This window comes from Equus quagga, unplaced genomic scaffold (genome assembly GCF_021613505.1).
Source record: "Equus quagga isolate Etosha38 unplaced genomic scaffold, UCLA_HA_Equagga_1.0 205_RagTag, whole genome shotgun sequence".
NCBI classification, from domain to species: Eukaryota; Metazoa; Chordata; class Mammalia; order Perissodactyla; family Equidae; genus Equus; species Equus quagga.
Window position 1 is genome coordinate 1,128,413 of NW_025798762.1, and position 23,943 is coordinate 1,152,355.

Consider the following 23,943-nt stretch of genomic DNA (forward strand, 5'->3'; position numbering starts at 1 on the left):
CTCCTGATGTCTAACACAATCACATTTCATAATTCTCCCTCGAGAGCAACTTACTATTTTTGCTTTTGTATTGCCAAATACATTTTTAATCATCTTGCCAATATCTTCCCAAAATATCTTTCTAGGATGATTAAGACTACATTAAGGCTTTGCAACTAAATTTGCATTCATTTGGGGAGAATTAATATCTAAAAACTTTTTTCTTCCATTCCATAAATGTGACACATCTTTTCATTTATTTAGATAAAATTTCAAAAGAAAAAGCCATAGAAGAATAAAAGGATACTTTGGACTTCAACAGAATTAGAACATTCTACTCTTCTAAAAACACCATTAAGAAAATGAAAAGGCAAGCAACAGACTTGGAAATATACTTTCAATTCATGTATCTGATGAGAGATTTGTAACCAGATTATGTCAAATAATACAACTCAATAATATGACGAAAAACAATCAACGAAAGTGGGGGAAATATTCAAACTTCAAAAAACAAGATATATAAATGTCCAGTTAGCATGCAAAAGATGCTTAACATCATTAAGCATAAAGGAACTGCAACTTAAAACTGTAATTCAATAAACCAATGCATAGATTAGAATGAGTAATATTTAAAATACTGAAAATATTATGTGTTGGAAGCCATGGAGGAACTGACAATCTCGTGTTCAGCTAGCAGGAATGTAAAATGGTTCAACCACTTTGGAAAACCATTTGGCAGATTCTTAAAAAGAAGTTCAGTATACATCCATGAAATGACCCAGCCTTTCTAGGTATTTACCCAGGAGACACAAGACCGAATACCACAAAGACTCATACATGAATGTTCAGTACGTGTCAAATAGACAAAACTAAATCGAAACAACCCAAGAGTCCATCAAGGATGAATGGATAGACAAATTGTGGTATATCCATACAATAGGTCACTGCTCAGCAATAAAAAAATTAACTACTGATACACATGATGACATAACAATGTGGATCAACCTAGAAGACATCACGGTGTGAGAAAGAACCTGAACACAAAAGGGTACATACTGTCTGATTCCAGTGATATGAAATCCTAAACACAAAAACTCAGCTATAGTGAGAGAAAGCAGATGAGTGGTTGCCTGAGGCCAGAAGTGGAAAAGGAAGAATGACTGCAAAAGGTACAAGACGACATTTTTGAGATGATTTATATTTTCCTTATCTTTGGTTGCTGCTGCAGTTATACAGTAGCTCCCCCTTACCTGCGGTTTCACTTTCCCTGGTTTCAGTTACCCACAGTCAACCTCGGCCTGAAAATATTAAATGGAAAATTCCAGAAATAAACAATGTGTAAGTTTTAAATTGGAAACCATTCTGAATAGTGTGATGAAATCTGCCACCATCTCGCCCAGTCCTCCCCTGGATGTGAATCATGCTACCTGCCCCTTAGTCACTTAGAAGCTATTTGGATTATCAGATCCACTGTTGTGGTATCGCTGTGCTTGTGTTCAAGTAACCTTTATTTTACTTAATAATGACCCCCAGTGCAAAAGTAGTGATGCTGGCAATTGGGATATACCTAAGAGATGCCGTAAGTTCTTCAAGTGAGAAGGTGAAAGTTCTCAACTTCATTTAAAAAAACAAATTGTATGCTGAGGTTCCTAAGATCTACAATAACTTTCATTACAATATATTGTCATAATTGTTCTATTTTCTTATTAGTTATTGTTAATCTCTTACTGTGTCTAATTTATGAATTAAACTCTATCATAGATATGTATATATAAGAAAAAACATAGTATATAGGGCTCTGTACTATTCATGGTTTGAGGCATGCACTAGGGGTTTTGGAACTTATCCCCTGTGGGTAAGGGGCACGACTGTATAGATATTTATAAAATTGTAAAAGTCACCAAACTCTACATTTGTAATGGATACATTTTATTTCATGTAAATTTTACCTCAGTAAAGTTGATATAAATGTATTACTCAATTTCCAATTATTGCATTTATCTTTTGTTATTCATTACTAGATTAACTCATTCCTTTGAAATTAATTGAGATACTCTATGGCTAAATATATGGCATATTTTGTTAAGAATTCCTTGTGATTTTGACAATGTTTTCTGTATTTCTTGAATGTACTGTGCTTCAGTTTATTAAATTTTGTTCTTCATGTTGCTAACATCTCTGTTGCTATGGTTTCTTTTATTAGTGGTGGTGTATCAGTTCTATTATTTGAACTTAAAATAGTTAACAATTACAGTGTATTTGTCTAATTTTACTTTCAACTGTCTCAGTTTGGTTTTATATATTTTGAGACTTTGTTATCAAATTCGTAAATACTTAGAACAAATGTATGTTTTATTGGCATCATTTTTTCAGTAGGAAATGTTCCTGTTTATCTCTTGTAATATTTCTAGCCTTAAAGTCTTCCTCTGGGGCCGGCCTGGTGGCCGTGTGGTTAAGATCGCGTGCTCCACTTTGGCGGCCCAGGGTTTCGCTGGTTCAAATCCTGGGTGCAGACATAGCACTGCTCATTAGGCCACGCTGAGGCTGTGTCCCACATGCCACAACCAGAAGGACCCACAACTAAAATATACAACTATGTACTGGAGGCACCTGGGGAGAAAAAGCAGAAAAAAAAAAAAAGAAGATTGGCAACAGTTGTTAGCTCAGGTGCCAATCTTTTAAAAAAAAAAAGTCTTCTTCCTCTGAATTTAATTTAGCTAAATCAGATTTTCTTTTTTTAGTATTTGTACAGTGCATCTTTTCTTCTTAAAAGTTACTTTTACTTTAAGTAGTTAAGTGAACTTGTATTTAAGGTCTATCTTTATATGTATAGATATATACACACATATTTGATCATATGACAATATTTTTCTTTTCATGAAAATACATAGTTGATTTAATTTTAAAGCAATTGCTGATATATTTGTTCATATTTGTAATCTTATTATTTGTTTTCTATTTACCTGTCTCCTTTTTGTTCCTTTAATTTTATTTCTTGCCCTTTGGTTTAATTAATTAGCATTAGTTTTTGTCCTGTATTAGTTTGTTAGTTATGCATACTTTTATTATATTGATGCTTAACCTAGTGATTCAAATCTATATCCTACATTCTTAAATTTAGATGTTTTTAGTGTGTACTGTTAATTAGTACTCTAATCAATTCCACTTCCCTCCTTCCCTCTCTTTCTGTTCATTACTGCTATTTATTTTAAATTCACATATATTTAATACTCTTTAGATATTATTATATTATTATTTTTTTTTCTATAGATTTTCCCTTTCTGATGCTTTTTATACCTTTCTGTGTTATGATTTTTCCATATGAAATTATTTTTCTTTTTCCTGGAGAATTCTCTCTAATACTTCTTTTTAATGTACATGTGGTAGAGTTGAATTATCCCATTTTTTCGTCTTAAAACATCCTTATTTTGTCTTCAGTTTTGGAAGACATTTTGGTTAGCATACACTTAACTTTGTTGTTTAGTACACATATTTTGAAAGCTATTTTTTGTCAAGACTTTAAGTGTACTATTTCTTTGTTTTCTTGCTGTCATGCTTTTAGTTGAAAAATCAGCTGTTAGTCTTATTATTCCTTTTTTGAGGTCAATACATCTGTTTTATCCAGATACTTTTAATGTTTTTTATTTCTCTTTTGTTTTCACAATATACCAAGATCCCCTTGGTGTAGTATTCTTTATATTTATATTCTTAGGATTTGTAGAGTTTATTGAATCTGTGGTGCTGTGACTTGTCAATTAGAAAATTCCAGTCATTATTTCTTCACATGTTGACTTTTTCCTATTTTCTTTCTCGTCATCTGGGACTCTTATTTCATATGCATTAGATATTTTTGTCATGTTCCATTTATTTCTTTTGCTCTTTTCAGTATTTTCTATTTTTTTCTCTCTGTGGACGTTATTTTGCTTTTCTATTAACATCTTTTATGGCTAACTAATCCTCTCTTCTGATGTGTTCTGTCATCTGCTAATCCCGTCTATTGCCTCCTTACTTACAGTTATTTAAACTTCCATTTCTGTATTTTCCATGCATTTTTTTTTAATTCTAAGTTCTCTGAAATTCTCTCTTTAAGAAGATTATCTTTTTTCACAGGTTGATAGAGTAAGAGCAGATCGCTTTAGTCTAAGAATGAGATTTTTGGAAGCTTTGCGTCAGTCATAATGGGAGCTAGTTATACTTCCAATTTGCCTTGTCTCCTGGAATCTAGCTCTTTGCTGGTCTCAAGCAAAAGCCTATGGTTTTCTTAGCTGTCCTATTTTGCTGGGATTTTGGACAGATGCTTTGAAGGAAAATTGTGAGATGATTGTGTTCATTTTTCTTAGGTTCCTTTTTTTTTTAGTATATTAGCCCCTCAATTCTGCTGTCCATGGTAGTACTGAATGTTAAGTTGTAAGCCATGCATGGGGAAAAAAAAACAGTATAGGTTTTATTTTGTTTTGTTTTGTTGTTCTGTCCATTTGGACAGGCAATGAGACCAAATGAGACTGAAGCTGAGATGTGACCAATGGATAGTTGGGAAATTAGGGAAGGTAAACAACCAGTCTAATAGAGAGTTATTAAGATTAGGTAAATGCAGCTGAGAGACCCCCAGCATATGAGTTCTTCAGAGAACCCATAAATGTGCCTCGTGAAAGAAATAGTCAATTTTAAACACCAATCAAACCTAGGTATTGTGACCATCTTATCACAGTACCAACCAAAAAATAAAGTTGTAGCCATCCTTTTCTCTACCATACCATCTTATACGATCCTTTTCTCTGGCTATTCTTGACCCTACCATACATGGATATTTCATAGTAAAGAATGTCAGCTTGAAATATCTGATAAGCCTGGAAAGCATAAAGTTATCTAAAGAGAGTAAAAGTTTCTTCTTAACTGCTCTCCTGTATCCATTTTATTCCTATAAATAAGCTAAAAAATCAGAAAACTGCTTAAGTTTTACTGGTATTACATTTTAGGTAGATTTTTAAAATTCTCTTTAATAAATGAAAGATAATTTTGAGATAATGCATTTCTATTACCTTACAGTGATAGAATTCCTTTAGCTGTTTCTAAGTTAAAGATCAGAGAAATGCTTTTATTTTATTTATTTTTTTTTAGAAATCTTTTTTTTATTTTGAGGAAGATTAGCCCTGAGCTAACTGCTGCCAATCCTCCTCTTTTTGCTGAGGAAGACTGGCCCTGAGCTAACATCCATGCCCATCTTCCTCTACTTTATATATGGGATGCCTGCCATAGCATGGCTTTTGCAAAGCAGTGCCATGTCTGCACCCGGGATCCAAACTGGTGAACCCCAGGCAACCAAGAAGTGGAACAAGGGACTTAACCGCTGCTCCACCAGGCCGGCCCCAGAGAAATGATTTTAAAGTTTAGAAAGAATAAAACAAATATAATGCATATAGAAGAAACATTATTGAATCTGTTGTTTGCCAGTATGTATGTTGAACTTAAAGCTCATTAGTGAACATATTATTAGTTCGTGGCTTTCATTATCATGTTATCTTTGTGAAGCGGTCTTGAAAATTTTGACCTTTATTCTGATTCTGTATTTTCTACCCTGCTTATTCATGCTATTTGGGACTGCATACAACGCAGAATGTTTGCTAACTCAAAGCAAACTGGAGCGCTGATTTTATACGGGCAACTCAATGTGCAAATCATCTGTTCCTCAAATTGGTATGCTTATCACACTCAACCGGACCTCCTGTTTACAAACAATAAACTCACCTTTACATATACAGGTAAATTATAAATTAAAGATTAACTATGTGCTGTTTAAGTATGTTCCTCTTCAGCTACATTAACAGAATAAGAGAACTACAATTCTAACACCCATCGCTTATGAATATACTGACTACAGGAAAACTGGCTTTGGTTGGCTCTGCTTTTAATAATCCCTAGAAATGACAGTTTAAAAGTGAGAAAATTGTTTTAAATTAATAATTATACTCCTTGAACTTCTCCTGACACTTGAAGTTTCACAAAACTTGTTAACTTTTACAACTTTAAAGTTTCTCATATTTTATATATGTCTGCATTTCTTAGGTTTCAGAAAAGAAGTGAAATCATTAGAAGATTGTTCTAGGCGTGTTTCTAGCCTGGAGGGAAGCAGCAATCGCCAGCAGTCTAATAATAACGCTAGTATTTAAGAGTTGGGTTTCTAGGAAATTTTTGCAGACCTAAGATGTTTGCAGAGTTTTAATAAGTAGTCAAAGTTTTAGGTTCTTGTAAAAGTCTCACCACATGGAGAGTTTTCATAGCTATCAAGATCTCATGGTTATTTTTTGATCCTATTTAAAAGGACATCTGTGGACTCAAAGCAATATTTCCCAAACTGTATTCTACAGAACACCAGTTTTACAGTATATTTATAAATGACCCTCTCTCACACATACACAGGGAAGGGTGAGTTCTGTAGATATATAATTTTGTTACTTATTGGGTTTAAAGTTTTTTGACTTTAGTTTTTACTCAGAATTTACTATATAGTAAATGACTAGCTATTTGCCAAATGAATGATGTCTGTACAGTATTTTCAAAATTCATTTGAGCACAGAAATCTCTTTGCAGAATGTCTTTAAAAACTAGCAATTAGCCAGGGCATATTTTGGGAACCATTCTCTTAAGAGTATGGGGTTAACATGGCTGAGGTGATGGATTACATTTCTGTATCAATCACGTAATATCCTACTTCATAGAAAAAAGTAATGTTTCTGTGCTTTGGAATAATATAATCTGTTTGGATGTGTGTAATCTAGGAAAACACTTTCTACTGCTTGGAGTCAGTGCCACTGAATTTGTAATAAATTTCTAATCTTCCATATAACCATGATATTCTTCCTAATATTTTACTTGTATTAATTTAATTTCACAACAATATCATGAGAAAGGTAATGGTGTTGCCCCCAATTTACAGAAGAGAAAACTGAAGGTCCATTAATATGTTTTCTTGGAATCATACAGTTAGTACATTGCAGAACTGGGAATCAATTCAAACTGTTTGACCTCCTCACCGAAACCCTGTGGTTTACCACTATTCTATCTATACTCCCATTTGACGTTCAGCATATTGTATTTGATGGGCCAGAGGTAAAATATCATACAAACACTGATAGCAAGAATAATATTTGTACATAATCTCAGCCTTTGTGATTGAATTACTTAAGGAAAGAAACTAAATAATCAGAAGGATATCTTAATTATAAATCTAAGAAGCAAGTATGCCAACTCATTAAAATTGATACCATAGTTTTGTTCCTTGAATGCTATTTATGAAAATATATGTCCTTTTGAAAAGAAATGCATGATCTTTGGGGAAAAAAATCACGTGGATAGAATGCACATTATTATTTATAAAGATTTTCTTTAAACTGTTAGCCCACATTGAAGTCTTCCCTGGTAAACTGATTTGTAAATTCTATCTTCCTCAATAGATAGTAGGCTACTTTAGGGCATACTTACGTATTCCTATGTTTATGTTGTTGTCAGTAAACCAATATGTTTAATGAAATACCAAATACATAGGTGTTAATAAACGCTTCTTTAAACCACTAATGTGTTAATTATAGCCAGAGGAAAAAGTTTATATAAAAAAAGTACCTGACATGTGGCACATAGAAATGGTTCAGTGAATGTTAGTGTTTGAAAATAATTTTTAACCTATAGTAATTTACAAAAAACATGTTTATCCTTGGGATAATGAAAGATTTGTCAGGTACAAATGATATAAGTAGTGAGATTTTTCTGCAGAAATTATTCTGCAGAAACTTTAAAATTTAAAATTAAACATAAATAAAGGAACTGTATGAAATGATTAAAAAACTAATTATAATTCTGAGGAAAACTGATGATCAAAAACTTTGAGTTGTCAGTAGAAAACAAGTAAAAAATTAAAGGAAAAAACATTTGCCACAATGTAAGAAAGATCCTGCTCAATTTGCTAATCGTTTTGACCCTCTCAGATTACCATGGGTAGAACTCTTCCTCTACTGCTTTCACATCACGCATTTTTCTATTATTTGCCTCTTTCAGATTTCCAGTTTATCCTGTGACTGATTAAAATACATCAAATATTTTTATCTAGATGAACTCTATTTTTCTGTACGTTTAGAATTAAGGCACAATGTAAAATAAAGTTAACAAATTAGATGCTATTGAATTAAAAATAGATTATTTAAATGCCCTTTCACATGCTTTGTTTTCTATGATAAAGTTTTTGAATAATCATTTAAGAATTGAAAATCAATGTAAACGGCTTACAATTTAAGATTGCCTCTTCTGTCTTACCTCATTAGACCACCGCTATGTGGTTTTGTATATGAGGTAACAATTCTAAGGCTATTATGGTTCTTCATCAACTCCATAGTTAGTGAAAAATCAGTTACCTTCTCTTGATATCCTTAGGAATAATGGCAATAATAAGGGTATAACATTCTGTCAGTTTTACTGGGAAAAATAAAAACAGCATTGGTTTTCCTATATTAATTGACATTATGTCAAGGTAATTTTTATTATCGATTAAACTGGCTTAATAGTCTAGTGTTTTATACCTCTCCTGGATGGCAACTGAATTTGAATCTTTGTGTGGTGTAGCAGTTTTCATTTGGATAAACTTGTTAAAGGCAATTTAAAAGCAAGAATAAAAGATATAACCTTGATTTCCACTTAGGAAGAACAAGTTGGCAGCAGTTATGGCGGTGCTGAAATTCTCCAGATGTTTTTAATGAGAGCTATTAATTCTCTATTCTTTAATGACTTTAGTTGTTCGATACGGAACATGAGAATATGCCCTTTGAGAAAGAAGATTAAAAATCTACTGTTAGAGATCAGATTTCTTTCTGTAATTTAACAAACTAGAACTATTGTGATAAATGTATCTTTGGATACAATTGGGGATGTTCAAAAGGAAATTAGCAAGTTGTTTGGTCTACATTTAGATAATGAGAGAAGTTATTTGTTTCATCTCTCTTATGAAATGTGTTGTACGTTAAATTGTCTTTAATCTGTAAACACACATACAGTAACGTGGCTTTTGTGACTTCTAAGTAGGAAAAATACAAGTGACTGAAGTGTTTTTGAAGACTTCTAAACTGTGTCTATTTGTATTGTAAGATTAATATCCATAACTGTCTACTGATAACATTTTCAGACAAAGCTTTTCAATTCTTTATCCTTCTTCAATGCAGTTAAGTATATATTTATTTCTCCTGAATGCACTTGCTTCCTAATAATTTCCCTTGTATGAGACAATGCAGTTATCTCAAGAAGTTATTTTTAAGCATATGTACACAGAAAAGAATGTTAACATTTATTAAGCTTTAAGTAGTGCCATACATATAAAGTGCAACTTTATTTCATTTATTAAATGTTATTTCTAGGAAGTTAGTTTTTTATTTTTTTTGTAGAAAATGTTCAGTAGTGTTGTATATTTTGCCTGTCTAGTGAGTAAACAGAAGAGATGAGATTTGAACTCTACCCTTTGCTGAGAGAGTCTATCCCTTTTCCTCTACATCATTCTCCTCTCCTTTCCACAATTTTATACTAATTAAGAAATCCGTAAGTTAAGAATTACATTCACTAGTGAATGATATTTGTTCTTCTATAAAATACATATTCTGTGTCTATAATTTGCCAAGTCCTGTTTTAAGAGACAAGAAAGAAGTTTACAGGGAACTCTGATATATAGAGTCAGGTTTGAGTTGGGTGTGGTCAAGGATGGCCTTTCAGTCAGGAACAATTCTCTGGAGTTCTGACATCGTACTATGACCTGGGTCACAAAAAGAAAATATGAGGGCAGTGTGTTTCAGGCAGAGGGAACGGAAATCGAAACTTTCTGAAGGTCGAACTAGTTTAGCTCACAGACTAATGGAAGGAAGGCTGGTATGACTACAGCACAAGCAGTTGGGTGAGTGGTTGAGATGTGGAAAGAGTCAGCACAGGCAAGTAATAGAGGACCCGGGAGGTCATATATGCAGATTGGAATTTTGCAGATGAAAAGCAATTTTAAACAGTGAGATTTGTAGTTTTAAATATCGCTTTATTTAATGTGTGGAGAACAGATTGCGAGTGTCAAGAATGAAAGAACAGATCCCTGCCAGGAGAATTTTCTCCCCCTAGTCCAGGTGAGAAATGATGTGACCTGCGAAAGGCAGTTGGCAGTCGGGAGAGTCAAGAATGTCTTCAGGCTTTTTCACGTGAGTAACTTGGTGGATAGTGGTACCATTTACTGATTTGGGAAGACCATAGGAGGAAAAGAAGAAAAGTAGACTATAGAAGGAAAGCAACCATATCTATGATTTTCAATCCCGTAAAACCTCAAGAAATAAAATTTTGCAGAAATTTGTTACACATGCAAATCATATTTAGAACTATCATTCCGAAACCAAGGTTCCAGATGCTTTTTCTAAAGGTGTTATTTTTTTCTCTCTTTAATGTTCCATATTAGTGCGATGCAGAGAATAATACAGCTCGATAGCATATCCATACATATGCTACAGTTACAGCTACAGAGACTTTCATCCCTAGTCACTGTAGTAAGAGGAAATTTTACAGCCCTCTCAAAGTTTTCATAAATATTAATAAATGTTTTTGATGCCTTCAATAGAATGTTTATACTCTCTGACAAAATTTTTAAAATTTAAATTTATTGTGTAGTACATGATTCTTTATATTTTTTCAGCTGAAAAAACTCCTTGAAAGAATAATTCCTTAATGATTTTTGTTTATCATTTTTGCAACTAGCTAGGCAAGAACTCATAAGTTTTAAGACAATTAAAAGCCCCCAAACAGAAGTAGGTTAAAGGAAAGTGGAAAGGGGGAGTTTGTAGATGCCACTATTTTATTTATATGGATATGATTTTTCAACATTCAATGCCGTGATTTTTGTGTTAGAGAAGATAAACACAATCAATCTAGATCCACCTTGAGGAAAATGCATTCAGAAAAACAGTGTAGTAGTTTCTACATAGATAAAATGGTGAGAGTTATAATATTTTGTTGATTTGTGTGAGATGATATGCATTATATGATTATTTGGTTGTATATTATAGAATTCTTTTTTATTCATATACATATACTATGTATACATATGTTTTTAACTGAAATATCTTTTGAGAAAGCATATTTGGCTACAGGATAAAAATCTGTAGCTACATAATAGAGATAGTGATTATGATGTACAACAAATAAATTTTCATTAGGAGGCAGAAATTCTTGTTCCTAATGGAATCAGCAGTTTCTCTCTAATTAGACATATGCTGTGTTTCTAGTTTCTGGTAAAAAATCGTCATCTCATTAAGTGTGGGCAGACCTAGTGTTCTCTTACTGTAGTCATTTCAAATTATTCTAATTTTATCTTGTGACTATTTTATCAGCACCAACCAGGAAAAATAGGTGTTAGCCTAGAAAATGCATATGTTGAAAATTTAATTACTTACTAAGACATATTTAATGTTTGTTTTGTAGAATTTAGAATGTTTTACAAGCAAAATAACAACTGAGCGTATATAAGTATGTTATTCTTTCGCTTGGATCTAGTTCATTCTCTATAAATAATGCCGTTCTATCCTTCCGTTTACAGCCAGATTCTAGAAAGAACAATAAGACAGTCTCCAATATTTCTCATCCAATTTTCCCTAAAACTCATTTATCATATCTGACAAAAGATATAAAACCTCCTTTAAACAAACAAATTTTAAAAAACCAAACATATAGAAATCAAAAAGAAGGAAAAATCCTAACTAAAAACTGAACAAAATACTTTACAAAAGACAGTCTCTAAATGGCCAATTAGCCAATAAAAAATGTATTTAACAATTATTTTCAGGTAAATGCAAATTAAAACTACAATGAAATAACAGTAAACTCACACCAATAGAGTTAAAATTAATAGGATTGAAAATGCTAAGTGATGGCAAAGATATTGAACAACTGCAATTCTCATACATTACTCGTAGTAGATAAATTTTTACAACTATTCTGGACATCCCTTTGTCAGAATCTACTAAAATTTAACATCTTTCTACCCCTGTGATTCAGGTACCCCATTGCTGAGTATATTCTTACTAAGGTATATACTCAAGAGAACTGCATGAACATAACATAGTTATGCACATAACTATGGTTAATTATGTTAAACCTTAATAAAAAGTTGAATAATATATACTTAGACCTCAATCTCTGCTGATGTCTCTATGATCTCCTCCTTTTTCTCTATCTCCTTTATCTCTATCTAATCAGCTATTAAAATGGAGAAGTACAAAGTCAACTTTTGTGTATGTTGAATGGATAGAGAGATAACATTCTCAGTTTAGGAGATGTATTGCCATCTTCTACTTAAAATCTTTTTTCATTTCTAAAGGTTTTTGTGTTTCATATTAAATATCAATACATATGTGTACATATGTGTGAATTTTATAACGATTTATCGCCCTCTTACTCGTTAGTAAATTGGATCTTAGTCATTGCATAATGTTATTTGGTACACCTGGTATCTTAGTACATTTATCCTTGCTCTAACGTGATATTAACTTATCATTCTTGTTTTGTTTTTATTTAACGTGCATATCTTTGTCCAAATTTTTATTTTCAACTATTTTTTCACTTTGCATTAAGTATGATTTTATTAAAAATGCATATATCCCAGTTTTCTTAACTCAATCTGAAAATTCTCTTTGTTGTATTTAATCTTCTTTACCAGTCTCACTTAGCCTAACAACTTCCGTATATGATTCAAATTGTTTCTAACTTACTTTAGTTCTTATTTATGTTGCCTTTTCCTTTTTATTTTTTTCTCCTTATTTTTGCAAGCTTAAACAAATTGCTATTCAATCTATTTTTCCTACCTGCTGATATATCCTAATAGATATTTTCTATTCCTTGATGGTTGCCATCGCTTCTCTACCCTCTAATTATGTTAGAAAATAAGGCTGCAGCTCTCTTCTCTACAGGATGTATTCCAAACCCAGTGCTCATTTTTCTTCTATGCATTTTCCTATGTGATGAGACGTCCTCTATTGTGTTGGCATCCAGTTGGCCCAAAGCTCCCCCTTACACCTAACTATCCTCTTGATCACAGCTCTGTTTGTTTCAGGTAAAGAGAGTCATTTGAAAGAAAGAACCATGAGGAAGAGATCAGTCAGGTTTCATCTTTCCAGAGGATGTGTTTGCAGGGTAATTTTCAGTTTGAGTTTGAACTTTTGATTGTATTTTCTTTCAGCCTTAAACTTTCCTGTTTGAGGTATTTCCCATGGCATTTGCAGGGGAGGGGAAAGAGGGTTTAAAGTGGAGAGAAGCCTTCAATGACTGTTTCGATACTTGTGAGATAAAATTAAATGGGAGTTAACAAAACATTTGCAAGAGTAAGAGCTCATATTTTGTAGTTCTTTGATCACTGAACATTAGCATTGGGCTAAAAAGGCATCTAAGTTCCTTGTTCTAGGTGATCTCAAATGGGGATGATAAGTTGTGAAATAGGGGTGATAAGCTCGTGTTGGGGCCCAGGGCAGGCCACCCCAAAATATCCTGCAATAGCATATTTAATTATATTGAATTGAAGTTGCTTGAGAAGTAAAGAGGGCATTCTGACCTCCTGTCTCTGTTCCCCTGAAAGCATGAAATAAATCTCCCATGTGAAAGGCACTCTCTCTGCATCTTTGTCACCGGAGCTGGGGGACTCAGGGCCAAGAGACCTGCATAACAAACCTTGCTCATTTACTACCTCAAGCCTCAATGCTGCTTAAATTCCTCACTAGTTATGTACCTCAAACCTAAGTTTCTTTGTCCTGTCAGTTCTTCACAAATTTGTTTCTCTGTGTGAAAGAGCTATATACCTTCTACTTTGTTCACTCTCCGAGCATCATCTCTTTATGGTCTCCAATATGTAAGGAATAAACTGGGTTTTTCTCCTGTTAATCTGGTCTTGGGTCAATTTTGCTATTAGTCCAGCCACAAGAACACAGAAAGGGAAGAAAGGAAGTTTTCCTCTGCCCTGACACTAGTTTTGAGAATCAAATGTGTTACAGTCTATGAAACGGTATTTTTTTCTTTTTTTCTCTTCTTATTTCTTTTTTTCCCAAAGAAATGTGGAATGTGCGATTTATTGAAAAAAGGTCAAAGGGTGTTTTTTATTTTGCAGAGAAAGATTCTCCCTGAGCTAACATCTGCTGCCAATCTTCCTCTTCTTTTTTCCTCCCCAAAGCCCCAGGGCATGGCTGTACATCCTAGTTGTAAGTCCTTCTAGTTCTTCTATGTGAGCCACTGCCACAGCATGGCAACTGACAGACGGGTTGTGTGGTTCTGCAACTGGGAAACAAACTCCGGGCTGTCAAAGTGGTGAGAGTGCTAAACTTTAACCACTAGGTGATCAGGGCTGGCTCTATGAAAGGGTATTTTAAATTGCAAAGTGACACCATAAAAATATTAGATATTATCTTTAACAATGTGATTCTACTTTGTATGTCAGTTTCATATTTTTCTTAGTGTTTTTAAAGTCATTGTTTTTATAAAATGATTTATATGGTATCCTATTTTCTTTTCTTGGGGTATAAATAAATTCCATAAGCTTTTGTTTTATTTGTGACATTTGGGATATTTACTTCTCAATGAATTACCTAACATTTACCTACATATAACTTATAGTTTGCCTTTATGACTATGCCTGTTAGTAGGTTATTTTCTTCTTTGTCTATTATCTTGGAAAGTTTAGAGTCATTGGTAATATGACAATTACATCCTGAATGTATTATTATTTGTTTGTTATTTTTAATTTGAAGATCTGAGATTGGTATAAATATGGGGAAACTAAACTTTCATGATAACCCAGCTACTGACAAATAACAATGTGGCCAAGTGAATTTACCAGTGTAGGATAATATATGCTATGACTGAGAAAATGACCCTAGGAAATGGACCTTTGATCCAGCCAGTCTCAGACCTAATACTGTATAGGTATGTGCTGGGGTGTTTGTCAGTTAATTGCGACTATGTGAACAGAAACAAAGGCTAGGAGTATATTAAACGTCCCTCTGAATCTTATGGAAATATTATCCCTACAAATTGGTAATATCAGCAGCTGAAGGTCAGATTAGTTTGGCCAAATAACTATCAATTCTATGGCTATGGCTTCTGCTCCACTTAGCCATCCATGTGGAGGAAACTAACTGTTGTTTGTATCTATTGGCATTTTTTTTCATCACATCAATATCTTATTACAATCACCATTTAAGCAATAAAAACCTAGAAAGATCAAAGTTCCAGCAAAGAGATATCTTAGGTAGATCTTTGATCTGATCTAAAACTTAGCACTTTGAAGTTTTCCCTTTAGCTATTTATTTTTGGCACTATGATGTTTTCACTTTAGCTGTTTTTATATGGATTTTATCTTTCTTAATATATTACCATGTTTCTTGAGAGAATGTGCATATTAAATGTATATTTTGAAGATGGTTTGTTCAGTAAATATTGAATTAATTTTTAAATTCCTTCAATACTGATTTATATTTATTTGTATTTATTTAAACCATTCACATCATACACCTTAATAAGTTAAAGAATAATTATATTTTTCTTTGCAGTTTAGTTGAGTGTTATTTTTCCAGCATGTTACCTGAAAAAAAAATCATGTTTTCCAAAGGAATTTATATACATTTTGAATTTGTGGTTTTGGAAAACTCAATAGCAATTCCAATGAATTTTAAATTCCATGGAGTATTTTTGACGGTAAATATGTTGATGTGCTTTTTCAAATATTTGCCTATTTTTCTAATCAGATATTTTCCTCTCTTTGAGGATTATTTTACAATAGTAATTTCTTACCAAAAAGTGTTACTTGACAATGTTTTGAAAGCTAATGTAAAATTTTCAGTCACTGATTTTTAAATGAGGTACTCATGTTTTCTTTCATTTTCTATATTATATTCATCCTTCAATCATATAATATGTTTAAATCTATGAGTTTATATTTGATTAAAACTCAGGCTCCATCCCTTAGGTTCCATATGTAGTGTTGATGCTGTCTTGACTATTCAAAAAAATTGTTTGAAGTGTTGTATCTTCTCTCTAATACAAGTGAGATTTAATGGGTTATATTTCAAAAATGTTAAAGATGATATTTCTAAAATGATTCTTTATAATATTTTCCATAAATGTTAATATTTATGTGATGGAAATTAAAGTCTAAAATTTGGGTGTAAATATTTAAAAAGAATTATTTTTTAGTAAGAATTTCTCAGCAATTTCTATGAGAGATTTTTTTCTCATTCATGACTGATTACTATATTCTTAGAAAGCATTTTCACATTGTATTTTATATTAAAATAAAAACATTTTTAAAAACTTATTTCTAAAATTTGCCTTGTTATTTTTCTCAACTGTGTATTTGGTCAATTGAGCCGAACAGCAAACTGTGGGGAGAGCATGGAGCTACAGCTCCCTAATGAGGAGCTCTTCCTTTTGTAGCAGATATGAATGTTTTAGTGGAAGATTAACATGCCTCTTAGTTTGCCTAGAAGTTACCTTGTGCATGCTATGAACAAATTCCTAAAATTAACATTTCCATACTCTCAGAATACCAAGGTGAGAGGGATTCTGAGCAATATCCTAAAAATCTGACTTTTTTCTAACTTCTTAGGTGGTCTGCAGGCCAAACAAGCTGCCCTTCTCAAAGGTAATATCCTACAGGCTTAAAATAATATACTAATCTCAAATTATTGTTTATTGTTTTCATTTTTCAAGCGATAAGCTTTTTTCCATATCTATGAGAATTGTTTATGTACCTTGACTTGAGATTAAACACATGCTTTTAAATTAAAACGAATGGAATTTTTAACAGTTTTTTATTAGGAAGCAAATTAAAATTGTTGTAAGGGGTAGATATAAGTGGACATCTTTTAGTCATACCCCAAGAGCATATTATTTATAAGAAATTTTAGGATTCCTAAGATGTGTATGGCTGTCAAAGTTTTATGTGAAATCTTTCAGTTAGTAAACGTTGGGGAAAAGTTTATTTAAAAATATGGCACCCAAGTATATCACCTCTGGGGTTCAAATATAGCATGAAGCTCACATGTTATCCTCCTATAAAAAATAATTCCAAATTGTGATTATGGTGTTTTACAGTTTTATATCTATTTTTGTTTAATGTGCCACAATGAGGAATTTCCTATACCTCTAAATATTATTTTTATCAGGGTTTATTGCTATTCATCTAATGATATACCATAATCTATTTGATTTGCCACTTTTAGGAAGTTTCCAATTTTTCATTGTGATAAATAATGCTGTGATAAACATTCTTGTAAATTTATTAGTTTGCACCTTTCTGCCTGTTACCTTAGACTCAAATCTTTAATGTGGAATTAATGGGTCAAAGGGAATATGTATTTTAGCCATCTTGCTAAATACTCTAAACTTTACCTCCCAGAATTAGAATATCTGTTTCTGGGCCAATTTAATTTGTTAAAAATTGTGTAATTCAAAAGTATCTGTCAGGTCCAGCTGCAGACTGAGAAAATTTAGAGATATAAAGATTCATCTTGATTCTTAATTTTCAGTGTGCCCATGGCCCCAATTCTTGTATTCACACTCTTAAAACAGATATCTATTTTCAGAGGTACAATGCCAGGCATCCATTTTAGGGGTGGAATGAATATAAAGTAGAATTTAGATCTTCCTTCTTAATAGCCCATTCTATTTCTTACTTCTAAGGAGAGGAAGATAGAGCATCATAGTCAATTTAGTCATCTTGAAGCATAACTGGTTGAAATGGACTTAACTTTTCTCATAGCAATTTTAAATGCTATTGGAGGAGATCCATAGATTTGTCTGAGGTTTATCAAAATGTAGGAGAAGGAAATGACTGCTGATAAAAAAGCCTCACCTACCTGGCACCAGAGCGTTATTTTTCTCTAGACCCTTGCTTCTGAATGATACAGATGGGGAGATAAAACCACTTTGCAGACATCTGCAGACAGAGCACAAAATATTTATTTCTACCACAGTTATTGAAATCAATCTTTGCATCTTTGAAACCAAAAATTGTATGCTTTCTCCTCTTATCATAAGTGCCTAGTTGATGCTGGGCATAAATTTTGGGGATGAATAAATAGGTCAACTTGCTGTTTTCCTGTTTGTTGTTTATATACCATCTCCTTTAAGTACAACCCTTGGATAATGGTACACAAACTAACTTAGTTGTTCAGTTTTCCCTTCATTCATTTATTCATCAAATACTGAGTTCCCATCCACATATCAAAATCTTTAGAATATTTAATATAAACGTTGAAAATTATTTTATAGTGCTCATTTGATAAATACTTCACTTTAATTGATGAATTGTCTTACAATATTTGGCTATCCTTCCGTTGTATTTGCACTTCAGCATTCCTTAGTTACTGTACTTTTTAAAATTTTTTTCTTTATTGTGACTTGCTTTCACCACTTTTCACTTGTCCACAGATATGCTTCCTCGGTGCATTCAACATACATATTCTTCTGCAGGCCACATATCATGATCAAATGGCACTGTGAAGGCAACGTTTTCCTAGGTTAGGGTTGATTTCTTCTCAGACGAAGGGTGTGAATCATCTTTAGAGAAAGATCAAATAGAATGTTTGATAACTCAGAACTGAGAAACTACAAGGTAAGTCAGCCCACAGAGAAGTCTTCTTTTCAAGAAGAAGATATTTAAAAATAATTAATATTGAACCTCCTTCCTGGCCATTTATTATTACAGCAATATCTTTAAGGAGTGCCTCTCGATAGATGTATAAAATAAAACTAATGTAGAGCTAAAGCTGAAATTTTTCTTTTGTCTACTCAAAAACTGGCAAGAATATTGTATTATATAATTTACTAAATAAAAAGTCATGAGCTAAAAGAAATTTGTGTGCTTCTTCCCCCTCTTAAATCTTCATCTCCTAGAACAGTGCCTTGTTTATTGAACGAATGTCTTTTTCAATATAATATCATCGCGACTGTTCGTAATTATACATTATATTAAGAAATGCAATGATAATAGCACTTTACATTGTATTGTCCCTTATATTACAGGAAATATGTTCACATATATTATTTTTTACATTAGGAATTCTATTAGATTTATAAGAAAAATCTGATTACCATTTCTTTATTTTTTAAGATTTTATTTTTCCTTTTTCTCCCCAAAGCCCCGCAGTACATTGCTGTGTATTTTTAGCTGTGGGTCCTTCTAGTTGTGGCATGTGGGACACCACCTCAGCATGGCCTGATGAGTGCTGCCATGTCTGCACCCAGGATTCGAACCAGTGAAACCCTGGGCCGCCGAAGCGGAACACATGAACTTAACCACACAGCCTCGGGGCCGGCCGCTGATTTCCATTTCTAAAGAGAAAAACATAGTTTTCATTTCTTCATGATCATAGGCTATTGTTTTCACAAATAAGGCCAGGAAGCAATTATTCTCATTTGTATCCAAAATGCTTTTCTCTGTGCTTCAATATCTCTTTTATTATAACTTCCTATTTTCATCTGGTATTATAAATGTCTTTTATGCTTTTTACTGTAAAATGAGCCCCAATACTTAATCTTCACAAATATATTTGCTATTCACTGAACTTAGAACCTCTTCCTCTATGATTTCAATTCAGTTCAGTCAGGCTAAATCCAATTAAATTCACATTTATGGTGCATCTGCTAGATATTGAATCCCCGATAGGAACTGAAAGATCCATATTTGAAGAAGCCTTTTCTGTACACCTGAAAATTGACCATTGTACTGGGAGAACGATATATGCATAAATGAGTCTACTGTATGGAAGTCTTTGTTGGATGCTGTAAAATAGCTGTGAACAAACTCCTCTAGTGAAGCAGACAGAGCAATTGATGTAACTAAGAAGAGGAACATGGCAGGCTTCATTTTGAGATGACAGATGTAATGAGTATGATATAATCTACCATATATCGTGTGTGTGAAAATATTTTTTAAGTAACTGTACTTAAGTCCTTTCCAAGGCCTCAGTATACCATCCAGTATTCCCAATAGTGGATATTTCAACTTGATAGTTTTAGAATAAACTAAGTTACTTCAGTATTTCTTGAATTAATTTAAACTTTTCCCATTTTATTTTGCTGGATTTGCTCTCATATTGGTGACATTTATTAGTTTCAAGGGATAGTTGGGCAGGATGCAATGAATAAGCAAAAATCCCACCAGACGTCGTTGTGTGACATCCAATAAGGTTTGCATTATCTCATATAATCTGTGGTACCCATACTCCCTCCGCAAGGGCATCTGCTGAGATATCTGTGTTTCCCTTGTGCCCATGTTGCATCTGCCAGTATAGCTAATTATTTAGATTGGAAAGGCTTCTGGTTCTCCTGTTCTTTCTTATAAATATGAGCTCTGTCACCTACTCTTATGTATTCTTTGGATTGCAGAAAACTTAGTACAGCTGGCTCACTCTTCCATACAGCTTCTCTTGGATCTCTGCCCTGCGCATGCTGGGAGTTCAAAGCAGTCTGTGAGGCTCCTGCCAGCCAGAGTTCCAGATGGGACACAGAACACAAGTGGCACCTACTTGCAGATGATCCTCCAGGTGTGTTTCCTTCCTGCGCCCCTTCTTCATGCTAACCCTAGTGATGCAGGGTGCATACTAACCCTAGCGAGTGGGTTACGGTGCTTAAACCACTACCTCACTCTATTGCTCTCTCTCCAATGCTCTCTTCCACTGAAATGTCATGTCTTTAGGAAAAGGAAAAAACAGACTCAGAAATGTCAACATATTGTTTGTTATAGGACCCGCACTACAGAGTTTGACCTTGGCTTCACTGTGATAACTCCTCAAGTCAATGCACAGCTCATATCATCCTGGCTAAATGGAAGTATTTGCAGATGTGAATGGAGAGAAACATGATGACTAATATGTCACAATATTATTTCATTCCACATATAACTTGGCCCATGAAGAAAGGCCTTTTTTGTCAGGTAAATAAGAAGAAGTTCAATTTCAGCAAGGGTGACATCATACGCAAAAATATGGAGATGTGAAAATAATGGCCCATCTGGATAAGGGTCTGTACAAGCACTTTGCTCGGGCTCACATTAATCATCTCATACCTGAAAGTATTTCTTCTCTTTCCTTCAAAATGTGGCTGAAAATTCATGCCATGAAGGAAGCAGGTTTCCACTGTTCTATTAAGAGTCTCTCTATTAATCAATCGCAGCAATCCCATCCCTCTCAGTGACAAATCCAGCATTGGAAAGGAACTGTGCTTCGTCTCCTTTCACTCCTGCCTCAGAACATGGCTTACTTATAACACAAAGGGGAACAGAATAAATCTCGACTGGCTTTTTCAGGTTTAAATATTACCAAAACAGTTTTGTAAAACATAAATATGGTGAAATTGCACTGCCAGTCTTGGGTTATTTACAATGTGTCCTCTGTGTTGTAGTTGTTGGTTTGTTTGGTTAGTCGACACAGGCAGGAAGAAAAGGAAAGGAGCTGTCCTGGGCAATCTATGGGAGAAAATGGCTATGCTGGTAGGCTGGTTTCTATCTGGGTCAGGTGAGAACATGAGGAAGGTAATTTGTCATATTGGCTTTTGCTGTTGTCAACTTTTCATTAGAAACTCTCAATGGTTTACTTATCTGTTTTACATTCTGTCCAGTAAGATTGTTCCATTTTCTTTAGGTGCATGTCATTTTAAACAACGCGGCAGTTCTTCATGGTAGAGACCTACTCTTATTAAGTGTGACTGCCAGTTATCAAATGAATGATATGCTTATTAAAACAATACCTTTTGGAAGTCCAATGGTTGTCAAATGAATTCATTTACCATCAACATAATGTATCCTTATAATTTAAATATTTATTTCAGTTGCTAACCATCAAATCACGTTAATTAATTATTTCAACATTTGCAATGCTTGAAAACAATTGCTCTGCAGGAGGTCAAGGAAGCACCAAATCATTTCCCGTGGAAGAATCATAGATAACATCATCGGCTCTATCATCCCTTCCTCCCATGATTCCATTTATTATTTATAAATTAATTTTAACTTAAAATAGCTCCAGAGGAAACAGTAATTCATTTTGAGAAAGACACTAGAGAGAATAAAAAATAATATAATATGCTAAAATGTATGTATATATTAATATATTTAAACATGTAGAACAAATTTAAATAAAGTTAAATATGTTTGTATATTTCTATTATTAGACTTAACGTTAATAGAACACTTTGTTTTTTATTCTCTACATATTATATCTATTTTAGTTTATCTCCTATTTTAGAAATATTAAATGACAACTAACCACTGTAATTTTTTTTCTCATGGCATTTTTTATGATGGAGTTTAATCTCTTCAACAGGATTACCCCATGCGGTATTTTCTATGTGGTTTTTTTTCAGGAAGAATACTCACTTTAATAGCTCTGTATGATAATAATCCTGTGCCAAAATTACATGCTTGTCAGAGTATGCAATACAAGATATGTAATACAGGTAGATAGATAATTGGATAAATAGAGATACCGATACCCAAATATTTGCACGCATTGGAATGTTTCGTTTTCACAATGTTACTGGTGATGAATTTTTCTGTTAGGAATTTCAGCAGTCAGGTATACAAGGCCCATCACCCTTTTTCATTCTGTTCACTCCTTGTGTGCTGTAAATATCTCAAGATTAAGAATTTCAATCTTTATAGTAGCTGATTTCTTTGTTGTATTTTCTTTAGATCTAAATTTAAGTAAAAATTTTCCTTCTTATGATAATTTAGATTTCATGTACAAGTCACAAGTACATTTCTGATTTCTGATGCTCATAATAAAACAGCGTTGTTTTTCTAAGTATGAGAAATGTGAGCAATTATTTAGTATATTAGCATATAAAAGAAGTATTTAATAATTTAGATTTTTATAACTCAAGGTCATATATTTTTGTGAAAATTTAACGGTTTCTTTATGTCAGAGGAAGGAAAAAATAAGCAGACTTTTTTCTCTTTGCTGTCCAAAGGGATGGTGCAATGTACTTGCTCCACAGAGGGAGGAAGGACTTCAGGGGTGCCTGAACTGATGACTAGATAATTCATTGAAAATAAATAAGCAAAAGTGCATAAATTAAATTAATAAAAATGTACATCTATTAACACCAATGGACAGAACATCCAGACAGAAAATCAACAAGGAAATAATAGAATTAAATGAAAAATTAGACCAGATGGATTTAATAGATATATATAGAACACTTCATCCAAAAACAGCAGGTTACACATTCTTCTCAAGTGCACATGGAACATTCTCAAGGATTGACCATATTTTGGGAAACAAAGAAAACATCAATAAATACCAGAGAGTTGAAATAATAGCAAGCATCTTTTCTGATCATAATGCTATGAAACTAGAAATCAACTACAAGAAAAAAGCAGAGAAAGGTGCAAAAATGTGGAGACTAAACAACATGCTTCTGAACAAACAATGGATCATTGAAGAAATTAAAGAAGAAATCAAATATTATCTGGAGACAAATGAAAATGAGAACACAACATACCAAATCATTTGGGATGCAGCAAAAGCAGTCCTAAGAGGGAAATTCATCTCAATACAGGTTCACCTCACTAAACAAGAAAAAGCTCACATAAGCAACCTCAAACAACACCTAACAGAACTAGAAAAAGAACACACAAAGCCCAGAGTCAGTAGAAGGGGGAAATAATAAAAATAAGAGCAGAAATAAATGATATTGAAACAAAAAAGACAATAGAAAGGATCAATGAAACAAAGAGTTGGTTCTTCGAAAAAATTAACAAAATCAACAAACCTTTAGCCAGACTCACCAAGGAAAGAAGAGAGAAATCGCAAATAAATAAAATTAGGAATGAGAGAGGAGAAATCAAAACAGATACCAATGAAATACAGGGGATCATAAGAGAATACTATGAAAAACTATATGCCAACAAATTGAACAACC